General features: G+C 51.8%; 1 protein-coding gene across 2 annotated transcripts in view; it reads left to right on the plus strand.

The window, feature by feature from the left end:
- The first annotated feature begins 11,594 nt into the window (after positions 1-11,594).
- The window catches only part of SIN3A (SIN3 transcription regulator family member A), a 64,315-nt gene continuing 62,366 nt past the window's right edge, over positions 11,595-13,543 (plus strand). Inside the window, exon 1 of one of the 2 annotated variants that reach the window (XM_006866470.1) lies at positions 11,595-11,917. The gene's annotated coding sequence lies outside the window, so the exon portion shown is untranslated. Of the gene's footprint in view, positions 11,983-13,543 lie in introns of both variants that reach the window. The other variant, XM_006866469.1, reaches the window with a different exon arrangement.

Consider the following 13,543-nt stretch of genomic DNA (forward strand, 5'->3'; position numbering starts at 1 on the left):
CAACTTGTCATGATTTTGAGATCTCGCCCCTCTACCAATGCAAGCTGTACTAGATAATCTTACTAGAACCCTCTGAGTCTAAGGGTCGAGTTCTTCGTTGGGCTGCAGGAAGGCACACCGAGGAATCAGGTCTCCAGTTCTTCAGTTGGGTTGGCTCCTCCTTTGGTCTCCTACTTATTCTCAAAGTCTCGTCTTCCAAGTTGTATTCCCTCAGTTCCCTTTCCATTAGGTCCCCAGTTTGGATGGAAAGCAACTTGGGTTTCCTAGTCTTCCTCAAGACCAGCCTATAGGCCTTCAACCTTTAAGACATCCTTGCTGCTCCAAGTGGGATAGACAGGGTGACTCAGAGCCAAGGAATGAATTGACCAAGGCCCCAGACCTCCCAGTACAGAGCTGAGATTTGTCTTAGACCAGGTTAACTTACCTACCACTGGAGCTGTAGCTCTCTCAAGGGAACTGCTTGAAGGCAGTTGAACCAGCTTTTCTGTTGGGAGGTAGGTGCCCCATTTCCACAGTGAATATCAAGTGCTGTGGCATGCGCTGCTCCTGACTGACCTCAGCAAAGGCTGGGGCCGCTCACAGAGCTGCTAGCATTCTCTAAAACGTGTTGTAGTGTTTGATCTTTCTTAATCCTTTTTCCATTGTTGGTTGTTAAGTGCCATCGAGTTGGTGAATTGGTTCTGACTCATAGGATCCTCCCTGTATAGGGTTTCCATGATCAGCTGGTGGGTTTGAACTGTCAACCTTGCAGTTAGAAGTCCAGTGTTTATCTTACAGCTCCACACCAGGGCTCCATCCTTTCCCACAATTGTCATAAAATCCTTCCTCCTCTCTAAATCTGACATGATTTCCCCACTATTTTCTGGCTGAGGCCAAGCTAACTATTCCAGAATCTCAGCTGGAAAATGTTGGGTAGGACCTGAGGCAGTGGTGCCATTTCACTATCAAGTTGTTAAAGACATTTTTGACTATGGCAGAAAGAAAGCCAGATAGGGACATTCAGAGTCATGAGGGAAAAAGGCACCATCCCCCCTCCGTCACTCCAGGCTTATTCTCTTCTATTCCTCTCCCATATTAGAACCTGACACTTCCTAACTGGAGTCCTGGTAGGAAGCTGTAGGAGAAGCACTGGATTGCTAATGCCAAGGTTGGTGGTTCAAACCCACCAAGCTGCTCCTTGGAAACCCTATACAGGGTAACTATGAGTCGGAATCAACTCATTGGCACTTAATTCTTTCCTAAGCCACAATATTGTTTGAAGGTTTAAGGACTGAGGAGAGTTCAGCCATTCTAATTTTTGGTGTCTCTTTGACCTTTAATAACTACCTATGAAAAGGAGCCAGTTGAAGGCTGTCTGATGTTCATGACAGACGTTGGTTAAGAGTTAGTTGGTTCCGATTCATAGCTACCCTACATAGGGTTTCCGAGGAACACCTGGTGGGTTTGAACTGCCAAGCTGGTGGGTTTGTTTTCCAGTGCTGATCCTACAGTGCCACACCAGGAGTCCTCATGGTAGGAAGAGACTGGACTGGAAATACCAATTTGGGACAGTCTAGATAGAAGCTGGTGTGGCGCTATGGGCTAATGCGCCAGACTGCAAAGCCATTTGAACTGCAAGGTCGGCAGTTCAAGCTCATCAGCTGCTCCTCGGAAACCCTATACGGGGTCACTATGGGTCAGAACTGACTCAACAGCACTTAACAACAACAAGATAGAAACAATGTGCACTGGAAATGAATGGCATCAGCCAACAGTGCACAGGCAAGAAGAGGGGAGAGACCCTTTAGTCTAACTAAAGGGTTATTGTTATTCTAAATGGTTCTGTATAAGGTTCCAGAGGAGCAGTGGATGGGTTTAAGCTGCAGATGTTGTGGTTTGAAGTCCAGTGCTGACCCTGCAGCACCACACCAGGAGTCCAAATCAGGATTGGGGGTGGGGAACCTTTTTTCTGCTAAAATTTATAACGTCATTTGCAGGTCATACAAAATGATCAACTTGAAAATTAGTCACAGGTCCTGATGTGGCATTACAGGATCTTACTTGACCACAGGCTGGTTTGAACCACAAGGTCCAAGGTGGGTGGCTCAAACTCACCAGCCACTCCTCGGAAACCCTATACAGGGTGGCTGTGAGTAGAGAGGAGAGGAAGCTGAGTAGAGGAAGAAAAGCCCTGAAGAGGACCGACCAATAGGCGCTGCTAACCTGAGGCCAGGCCCGGTAGTCACAGGCTTTAGAGAGATGGGGATTGGCTGGGATGAATTAACAAGATTTGGAAATACAGTTTTCTTGGGACGGGGGCTGAGAGGAAGGAGGCACAAGTAGAGAACAAAGCCGAGACTACAGTGCTCTTGACTGTCCCCAGTCCAACCAAAGCCCCCCCACTTTGATCTCACATATTAGATCTCAAAATGATACCATCTGAACAAAGGAACTTGCTGCTTTAAAATAAAACAACTGATACATACAAGGAAACACTTTGAAATCATAAATCCAGGTAATTTAGGGGAATAGACTCATGATAGTGATTTTCCAGAAGGGTAAACTAACGCCCAGTGAGAGAAAGGCACTTCCGGGTATTGGGGCACTTGTAAGACCCATTCAAAATTCCCAAGCAATTCAGAATCTGGAATATGTACAACGTAAGTAAGGAGCTCTGGTAGCTTAGTGGTTACAAATCGGGCTGCTAACCTCAAGGTCGGCAGTTCAAAACTACCAGCTGTTCTGCGGGAAAAAGATGAGGCTTTCTGTTCCATAAAGATTTGCAGCCTTGGAAACCCTGTGCAGGGTCACTATGAATTGGAACCAACTCCACAGTACTTACCAACAACAAAGTCACCTGATTACCAGAGAAATGGAGTTACACAATACAGTAAGGTAGTTTACTTCTTTAGCCCTGCTCTGGGACTCTCTGGAGTGCTAGTGTGGTACTGTAGAATGAGTACTGGACTGCTAACCGCTAGGTCGGTGGTTCAAACCCAGCATCCACTCCTCTGAAACCTATGAGTCAGAACTACTGTTGTTAAGTGCTGTCTTGTCAGTGTCCACTCTAGCAACCCTGTATAGGGTTTCTGAGAAGCAGCTGGTCTTGCAGCCAAACTGACCTGTGGTCCAGTGCTTATCCTACAGAGCCACACCAGGACTCCATGAGTCAGAACTTCTAGAGGGTACATAACAATAACTGTTCAGGGACTCTGCTAGGATGTCAACTTTAGGGACTTTGCATTTGAATGACTAGAAGAGGGAGTAAGGATGGGATAAAGGAGAAAAAGGTCAGAGAATGATTAAGCAAATACTTCTTGTTAAGAGTCCTTCAATTTGTTGTTTATAGTTTCCAAGGAGCAGTGGGTAGGTTTGAACCACCAACCTTGCTGTTAGCAGTCCAGTGTTTATCCTACAGCACCACACCAGAACTGGAAGTAAAGCTACTGTTAAGTTCCTTCCCATTGGTTTTCAATCGTAGCAACCCTCTATAGTGTTTCCTAGGCTTTTTAAATCTTCCTGAGAGAATAAAGTCTCATCTTCCTTCCAAGGAGCAGCTGGTGGGTTTGAACCACTTTGTGGTTCACAGTCCAGTGTTTATCCTATGGAGCCACTGCACTTCTAAGTAAATGCTTTGTTTTTGTTATGTGCCTTCAAGTTGGTTCCACCTATAGGGGTACTTTGGGTTGTGGGGCAAGGAATGAAGCTAGCCTCAGAATCCAAAGTAAAGCCTCAAAAGCCCTTCACCTGGATATTCCCCAGCAGGCTGTAGCAACTTCTGCTGCCAGAGGTTCTGTCAGCAAAGTACTGAAGTGCAGGCTCTAAATGTCTCTTAATCACCTTAAGCACCCTAAAGAACTGTGAATGGGTTCTTCTCTGTGAATGAGCCTATATGTGTGTGTGTGTGTGTGTGTGTGTGTGTGTGTGTGTGTGTGTGTGTGAGAGAGAGAGAGAGAGAGAGAGAGAGAGATTCTCTTGAGATTGTGGCTGCTGAAGGTGTAATCGTTTTCAGTGTATGTGTTGTGAGTTGTTATGTATGTATAAAGTCCTGGTGTGGTGTTATAGGATAAAAACTGGACCACAAGGTTGGTCTCAGCTGCAGGTAGGTGATTCAAAACCATTAGCTGCTCCTTGGAAACTCTATACAGGGTCCCTACGAATTGGAACTGACTCAACAGCACTTAATAACAACATGTATGTGATTGGGAGACATCTTTGAAGAGGATAATGTTTTTTTTTTTAATTAACCAGAAATGAACTAACTGGGAACAAACTGCTTTTAGTGTATGGGGAGGAGAGTGTGGATCAAGAGAGACTTTTCCTTCAGGGTTTCAATCTGGATCTCATCTCCAGCACCAGTGTGCACAGAGACAACATATGGGACAAACAGGCTTTGGGCCTGACTGTTTGAAGTGGAAAGGTCACTCTACTGCTCTAGCCTCAATTTACTCATCTAGAAAATAAAATCCTTAACTCACAAAGCCTTCCATAGAAGAAGGCCCCTGGGAATCAGAACCTAGCATCCCAACATGACTCCATATTCTCCAAGGAGGGCCCGGGTCCATTCAGTGCTCTCTTCTCACTGATGGGAGAGGGAGCTACAGATGCAGCCCTCAATGCAGTGCAGCAGTGGGGCCAATGGCACCTAAGCAAAGAATCACTTCCTCCAAAAGCCTGTGATTGACTCTGCAGGAATCAACAGACTGAGTCAAACAACCAGGGGAGTCCTTCTAAGGAATTCTGTTTGGGGATTTTGAGGAGAGAATCTTCAACACATTGGTGCCCATAGGACTGGGAGGGAGACCTGGTTCTGTGAGCTAAGGTAGCTTCTAGTTGCCCCATAAGTAATTTCATGTACAGCACACAACTTGCTGCCAGACTCACAGTCAGATGTTTGGGTCTTTGGCCTCCACAGAAGCAGGGAGACTCAGGTGTATTAAAATGCATTTTACCATCATATTGGGTTCTTATAACAAACTTGAGAACAGCAGGCAAAGGATTATTATGTTATCCTCTTGTACAACAGGGGAGGCTGATCCACAGTTAATAAGGAACTGAGCAGGGACCAGAGTGCTCAACTTCCAAGCCAGTATTCTTTCTGTTCTACCACTCTGCTTCATCCCACATTGATACAGTTGGTATGTTATGCCTTCAGTGAGGGCAGTCCTTTGGAAATACAGTAGGAATCTGAGCTGAAGCTCTAGACATCAGGAGGTCTCTGGTCTTCACCCTGTGGAGCCCCTAGTCTGAGAGTGAAGCTTGGCTTCCATGGTCATGCCAGGTCTTGGACCTTGCACTAAATACAGTTTCCATCTCCTGGCCTTTCCTGCATCTACACCTCTGTTCAATGATCCCACAAGCTGAGTAAGACTCCTGGGGTGATCCCCTGCACTTCCCAAATCACTTATCTGCCTTCTCTCCTTGGTGGAAATCTTAAGGGGGCAGGGGACAGCAACATACACCTGGGGCAAGTATAAGGACCCTGAGAGAAGGAAGGGTCCTTAGAGGCTGTCTTTCTATTCCTAATTTCCACCCTGTTCCACAGCAGGGAAATGGGTCTAGAAGGAGAAAGGGACTTGCCTAAGAATATATACATCCCCAGTCACTGGCCATTCTAGGCTTAGAAACCAATTACCCAACCATTAGCCACAACTTCTTCACAGCTTTACACTGCAAGCCACTGGCTACTTCCTCACCACACTGGACCAGCCACCCACTCCCCTCGAGTTTTTCTCAAACAGGTATCTCTATTTTATTTTTGTCTTCCCCCAGCCACTGCCCTGGTCAGGTTCTCAGTTATAGCTCCCATGAAATACTGGGGCAGCCTCCTCAACAATAGCAGGTCTCCAAGGCCTTCCATATTCTGCATGTCTCACCTCATCCACACTATTGTCCTGTCTTCACTTTCCATATGCAGTTAGGACGGCTTCAATCAACAGGTCTCTCTGGCTCACACATTTTGGCTTAATTCTATTGTGCACAGACTCCCAAATGATGCAGGAAGAATCTGAGTCCCAGTTTGCACAGGAGCACTGCTGAAGGTGGAGGTTTACTACATTTGGGTGGCAGGAGAGGGTAGAGAAAGGAAGGCTTCTCTTGGAGTACACCCATCCACCTCTCCCACAATTAAGTTGTGCCTCTTGTAAGTTTCCAACCCTTATCATTACACCAGCCTCTTGCCTGACCCTGTTGCCTATAGGCACTATTCACTCAGCTCACCCTCAGAACCCATCAGGTTGCTGTGATATTTGTGTGATCATCCTCAACACTCAACTGTGCAGGTCCATGCATTTAACCAGGTATTAAAAGCCTTGCTCTACTCCCACCTTTCCAATGTCCTTCCACTGTTAAGCTCCATCTTTCTCATTTTCATGAACAACTCCAGCACTGTGGGTTAATGCACTGGACTGCAAAGTCGATTTGAACCGCAAGTTTGGTGGTTCAAGCTCACTATACAGAGTCTATGTGAGTCAGAATAGACTCGACGGCACAACATTCTGTAGGATAAGCACTGGACTGCAAACCACAAAGTAGACAGTTGGAGTCCGTCAGCAGCTCTGTGAGAGAAAGATGAGGGCAAATGTTTACAGCTTCAGGGACCCTATACAGGTTTAACTGACTCTAGGCACTTAACAAGGTCTTGCACTTATCTGTTAGTGTCCTTTGATGAAAATGACTTGCTCCTGAAATCTCATTCAAGACCCAACTTGAATGTTACATCCTGCATGAAGCCTTTCCTAATTTCCTTCAGCTATAAGAACTTTCTCTCTTCTGAGTTCCTACAGATGTCTATGTACACATACATATCTTGAGTTAGATCCATACCATCTCTTCGAAAGGCTCCGGAGTCTTTGGAAGGTATGGCGTGAACTTCCCATCCGGCCTCCGTAAATGCACCCAGCAGCAGGTGCGGTATTAATGTGCCAGCCTCACCCGCAATAGGTGCTCACACAAGTGCCTGTTGTTCAGAACCCAGGACTTCCCGCTTGCATCACTCATTTTTAGGTGCCTTACAAAGCGGGCCGGACACGGTTAGGTCACAGCCAGATATTCCTGCCAAACGCTAGGGCGCCCTTTCCCGCCTCTCTGACCAGCTCCAAATGGGGTGTGTGTGCATGAGAAGGAAGTGGGGGCCCGGTCGCCCTGTTCTCGCTCTCTCTCTTCCTCTGAGTCCACCCTGCAGATCCTCAAGTCTCAGGCTTCCCTCCAGTCCAAGGATCTCAAACTCTAGCACTGAAAAGATACGGACCTCAGCCACGGATGCACTTCCCACTCGTGGCTTTTAATTTATATTTTTTGGGGAGGGAGGGGGCGTGCAATGAAGGGGAAGAGGTGGGGCAAAGGGAGGAGGCGGGACCAGGGTGACTGACGTGTTAACGGGGAGCCAATAGCTCGTGGGGGGCGTTCCTCCCCATTCAGGACTCCTCGCCTGGCTCGGAAGGTATGTTAAACAGCTGCTTTTAATTTGGTCCCCCCAATCTCGGGCGTTTGGGGGGCTAGTCTGCCAGCCGCTCGCTTTAGCCAGCCTGCCGCGGTGCAGGCACCACGGGCCTTAGGACAGAGCTTGGGGGTAGCTAGGAGTCCGGCGGCCGAGGGAGCGAGGGGCAGGCCAGGAAGGAGAGCTCTTGGCGCCGCCCGCTTGCCAGTGTGTGTGTGTGTTTCCAAGCCGGGAGGGAGGCGTGGGGAGGGGGCTAGCCTGGCTTAGGGTCGCCCCGGCGCCGACCGCGCTGCCCAGTGTATCTAACCGAGCAGTCGGCTTCGGTAGGTTTCGGCGGCAGAATGGGAAAGGGGTAGGCAGAAGGAGATTCCCCGCTCCTGGAATGACCTCCCTTTTGAAAAAAATATTGTAAAGAAAAAAATGGGGGATTCCGTACACCTACCGGAACCAGGCCCGGATTGTGGCGCGCGGGATCGACAGGGGGCGGCGGCCCTAGCCCGACTGGCCGGGACCACTGACCTCGGGGTGCCTGGAGTTGATCAAGAGCAGGAGTTAGCCAGCGAGCCGAGGCCCGTGGCTTTCCCCGCTAACCACGCTGCACGAAGGCTACAGTCGCCTCAAGGGTTTTGTCTGCCTGCAAACTTGTCGGAGGGGGCGGTGGGCGCGCCCCAAGGAAGCGCGAGCGCCAAGGGCTCGCGGTTGTTAGGGACTCTGGGGGCGGGGGCAACGCCGGGCTTGCGGGAGGAGCGGCTGGGGGCGGGAGAGGCCACCGGAAAGAGTCCCCGCGTCTCGGCATCAGCCCGCGCGCTACTCGGAGCTCTCTCTACTCCCGGGCTGTGGTGGCCGAGCCAGCATTCAGCGCCGGAGCCCACCGGGCCGCGGGGTGTAGAAAGCCTCCAAGAACTAGGCGGCTTGGTCTCGCAGCCACAGCTGATTCCGTTGCAAATATGGAGCTGCCTCCTTCCCCTCCCACCCCTCGGCGACAGCGGCGGGGCTGCTCCCTTCCCTTCCCTTCCCCCGGTCGTGCCGCTGCCGGTCTCCCCCTTCCCGCGAGGTGCCGCTGCGGGCCGCTCGGTCTCGAATGGGGCGCGGGCGCGTGCGCGCGCCCTCGAGGGGTGGCCTGAAAGGGGCAGTGAAGGTCGGAAACTGGGAAAACAGACTCCACGCTCGGAATCGGGAAAAGGAAATGCATCAGCGGGCGGGGAGGGGCACGGGGGGCGCGTCTGTCAGTCGGAAAGGCGGCCTTCGGCAAGCGGCGGGCGGGGATGCAGGCGCCGGCGCGAACTGAGGGGGTCAGGCGGGGCGACACCGGCAGTTGAGGCAGAAGGAATTGGACCCGTGGAGCACCTAGCTTCTACTGCCTCCACTCATTGGCTCAGCCTGTTTACTATACTCCGGCGGAGGCTTGTGCAACCGGCCGGGAGGGTAGCTGAGGGGCGGGGCCCTCTCCCACCCCCCGCTGGCTCCTTCAGTGGCTCCGCCTTCTCTTGTTTCCCATTGGCTGGGAAAGTCTCCCTTTTTTTCTTCTTGGTTGCCAATTGGGTGACATTCTCCCGAGCTCCGCCTATCGGGAGGTCGGACTGGAGTTTAAGTTGCTAGGATTTTTTTCCTGTGAAAGGCGGAGGGAGGATTCCTGCGACTTACGTGAGGCGCAAGGTTCCGCCCCTACCTCTGATTGGTGAAATGCATAGCTCCGCCTTTGACGGAGCGAACTGGGAGGGAGAAAAAGTCAACCTCTCTTCCCTCCTCCTCCTCCCCTTCGCTCGTGTGCGCGCTTCGCACATGTATGGGGCGCGCCCCGCTCCTTCGAACTGTCCTCCCGCCCGGAAGTCCTGAGCTCGGCGCCCACGGCGTGGGGGACTGGGGGGGGTGTGAGGGTGGGTGGGATTGGAAGCGAGTGAGCGATCAATGCACACACAAAGATCGCTCCTAGAATCGAGATCTGATAGTCTTCGGGGTGCAGCTAGGGTGTGACTATTGGGGGCGTAGTCGGGAAAGAGTGATATCTGCCCTTCCGGACTAGGCTAAGTATAAAAGTTCTGACCCTGCTGCCTGGCTATTCTCGCACACTAGAGGCCCCTTGATTCCCATGAGATTGCCCTTAAACGGACACCGGCGTCCTTAGTTGGTTGTTTAGGTTTGGCACATGGCAGTTCGTCTCCCGTGGCAGAGGAAGTCAGGGGCAGTCTCGTTTGGGTCGGGTTTGGAGTAGTTCTCCATGTCCAGGTAGAAGCGACTTGTGGCATTTAGACCTGGGAAGGAGGCCCGCTCAGGGTTAAAGGCATTTCCGTCCATTCTACCAAAATGCCGTTTCTCCGAGAGGTTTGACCCGGGGGTCCCTTTCGTTGACCTGCCTTATTTTTAGAGCTCCGTCCCGGGGCAAGGCTTGGCTCCAGGCGAGACTGCTCCCATCTGCCGGCTACTCGTGGTGAAAAGTTCACTATTCGCTGCCATGGCCTCGCGACTCTGAGCCATCCTTGGAGTCAGGCCCACCTGTTGCAAGCGCTCGTTTCTTTCTGTCTGTTTTTGCTGGGTTGCAGATGGAGGACGACATAGTAGGAGAATGTAGGAGCAGATTCCTGTGGCCTACCAATTGGGGACCCACTTGCCTCTGTGTGTGTGTGGGGGGCAGCCTTTTTGCTGGAGTGAGCGGGAAGGCTCTAGTCCCGCCCTCTTTCCTGTGCCTTGGAGTCGGTTCCGATTCATAGCGATCCTGTGTAGTTTCCTTTAGGGATCAGAAAGCCTCGTGTTTCTCTCGCAGAGCGACTGGTAGATTTGGACTGCTGACCTTTCAGTTAACAGCCCAGCTCGCAATCTACTACGCTACCCAAGCGCTACGAGAATGCCCCCAAAACCGAGGCCAGTGTCTTTCCTCATCCCTATTAGTGAATAAACGAATGCAACCTAGTTGTCACTTGCACGTCTGTGTGTTCGAGGCACTATTACCTACACAGGGAGGAAGAGAACAACAGTTATCTGTTGCTCCCAACTCTAATTTTTATCCTTTCTCAAGTGTGGATCTAACCCCCAAGGATCATTTTTGCCGTGATCTTTTCCTCTCCTTCCTCAGCTCGATAAGTCTGAGGACTCCTTCAGACTTACCCGGGAGATCGCGAGTGTCTTACGCTTCACGCTCCGCCTTCCGGAGGCTTGCTAGGGCGGCGGCTGTTAGTGCCCTGCCTTTCTTTTAGTTTTCTCCTCCCTTTTAGAACTGCATACTCAGGTTTAGGGAGTGTCGGAGTTAGGAGTGAGCAGCCCCTCCTCCCCGAAAGGTGGACTGGCAGCCCCTGAGACTATATTCTAGCTTAGGTTTTCAACCTTTAATATTGCATTCTACCGAATGGAAGGAGCTGCCGGCTGTGCTTCTGATAAATACTCGTATTTGTGTTTTCTAGGACGTAGCGTGTGTGGAAACAAGAGTATAAAGATAACTGAGTGGGAAGGATGAAGTTGTCTTTCTTCTCATTTTTTGGTAAGGGGGTCCTCCTGGCTGGTAATGTGCTGCCTTTTCTCTTTAAATCCCAGGGTATGGGATCTCGACTGCTGATACCCGCGCCATCCCTAGTCTCCAGCCCTGGAACTCTAGTGCTTCAGTCTCTAGTGTAAACATTCCACAAAAGGACTGCTAGGGTTCAGCCTCCTCGCGTAGGGCGGAGTCAGCTCCTTCTAGACGCGAGTCCTGACCAATGGCTGCTCCCAACAGGGCCGAGCTCTCGAATCCGAAGGTTAGGGGCGGGGGCGGACCCGGCAATCGGGTAGGAGGAGCCTACTTCACTTACGGACATTTTACCCCACAGCGGTTACTTACCTTCCTGGGGTGGTGGGAGAGCCCAGGGTAGCCGCCTTCCAATGCGATGACCGGCGGGGCGGGAGCCGACTTGTAGGGCCTGTGGGTGAGACAGTGTGGGGCGGGATTTGTAGTGTCCTCCAATGAGACCTGAAGAGCTTGCCTGCTTCCTCCAATAGCGTTGCGGCTTGAGGGTGGGATTCAGCAATCCCTCTCCAATAGGCGGGGTTGAGTTGGGAAAGCTCCCCGCCAATAGGGGCGTGGAGAAGGTAAGCGGCTCCCCCTCCCCTTCCAGCCGAGGGGGAAGGGGCGGGAAGTCGGCAGACGGGGCGTAGCGATTGGCTAGATGTTTGATGGGTGGATAATGCGGCCTGTGGCGGAACGAAATTAAGTCTTCCCTCTGCGGGGCGGGCCGGAGGAGTGGGCGGGATTTCCCGGGTAACAGAGAAGCGGCCGCGGCGGTAGAGGCGGCGGAGACGGTTTCTCCATCTTCCCCCCCTCCCCTTTCCCCCTTGGAGTTTCCCTCCCTCCCTCCCTCCCTCCCTCTTCCCCAGGCTCGGCACCGGGGCCTGTGATCGCTTGGTTAGTGGAGAGGAGGCTGCCAGCCCGCTTCGGCGGGCCTGTGCCCCGCGCTGTTCTTAGGGCCTCCCAGCTGAGCCCGAGGCTTACGCCGTGAGGGACACGCAGTGACTTGCGGCTGAAGCAGCTTTGCGGTGAGAGCACGCTAGGCCGAGGTCGGGGCGGAAAGCCTGAGTGGTGGGTAACGCCGAACTCGAGGGTGTGTGTTTTTAGGGGTCTGACCTCCCCGGCTTCCCGTAGAGAAGGCAGGCGGGATGTGTGTGGATGTGGGGGGGGTTATGGGGGGCGGAGCAGGGTAGCTCTTCGTGCGGGAGGGGGAGGAGAGCGTAGTCCCGGTGAACGCGGAGGGGGCGGGCTCTCGCGCCGCCGCTCAGGGGCGGGGCCGGCGCGCGCGTGCGATTGTGGAGGAAGGGGCGGGGCCGAGCTCCCACTAAGTGCTGTTTGCGGCAGACAACCCCCTGTCCGCTTGGGGTGGGCGGGGTCTCGTGGGCGTCCGTGCTTTGGGCTTCTGGGGTTGGGGGACGGCTAGGGGTCTCCTGCGTGTGGTTTCAGGGCACGCGGAGGAGGACGCATGAAGTCTGCGTTCCTCAGTCTTCTCTGGATCCGGTTGGCCGGAGGGGCAGTACCGAGCAGCAATGCCACTCCCCTTAGCCGTCCCTCTGCCGGAGTTTCCGCCTCCTTGGCAAATGAGGCGGGGCTGGGGAAAGCCCGCTGTGGAGTCAAGCTGGGAGCTATGGCGCCCAGATTTGCCCCTCCCTGTGTCCCGGTGGGGTGGGAGGAGCCCCTGCTGACTGGGAGCCGTGGAGGTGTCAGGACTTACTCCTGGCTCGGCCATGCCTTCTGCCTCAGGCACTAGGGCTGGGTGCCAGAGCTGTAGTCTCCGGTTTGCTCCATGCAGCCTGGATGGCACCGTGCAGCCAGGAACGTCAGAGTCCGCTCTGAGCTGTAATTATTGGTGCGAGGTGCTCAAGATCCTTTCCGAAGTTTCTGGGCCGTCCAGTGCAGCTCTCGTTCTTGGCTATGCTTCTGCAGCTGTGATGGTGGGGGAGGGGCGGAGCGGCTTCAGAGACTAGAAATGTTGCCGGGGGACAACCTTGCCAGGAGTTCCCTTAATGTTCGGTTACCGTGACTGTACGAGACGGGACTTCCTTTGAGTCAGTGAGGTCGTGCGAGACTTAGCGACTGTTCAGTGCCTTAGAATTTCAAACCCAGTTATCCATGAAGAGACAAATGGAAGCTCCTTCACAAGGCTGGAGATTTATAAATAATTGGATTTGCATTCTGCTCCCCAAACTGATCTGCTTATAAAATACCTTCAGAAAAGTTCAAGAGACTTTGAATAAAATACTCCTGTTTTCTTTTTCTTCGACTCTTGCATTTCTGAATACTTTCATTGTGCAGGTAGTTTTATATAAGCTTAGTTTCACAAATAAATAAGTTATAATTTAAGTAACTATGGGTGTTCTTGAAAAGTTTTCCTTTTCTGGTTTGTGTAATTCTGTTAGACCATCTAGGCGCCTATATATTTTAAAAATTGCAATGTTCTTGCTTTTTTTAAATTAGAGAGTAGGGTGAAGTTGAGAAGTAGTCAGGCTTTCCGTGTGTAGCTTTTGTAGCCTTGTGCTCCAACCTGTAATGGGAGAAGTGTGCTTAGGACATTTTAGGTTCAATGTTGTATGCAGAATCACGTTAAATTGGGTTGCTGACTTGAATTGCTTATTAAGGGATATTGCTTAAACCTTTACGAATTTTTGACCTTT

Source organism: Chrysochloris asiatica, unplaced genomic scaffold, assembly GCF_000296735.1.
Source record: "Chrysochloris asiatica unplaced genomic scaffold, ChrAsi1.0 scaffold00092, whole genome shotgun sequence".
In the NCBI taxonomy this organism is placed as follows: domain Eukaryota; kingdom Metazoa; phylum Chordata; class Mammalia; order Afrosoricida; family Chrysochloridae; genus Chrysochloris; species Chrysochloris asiatica.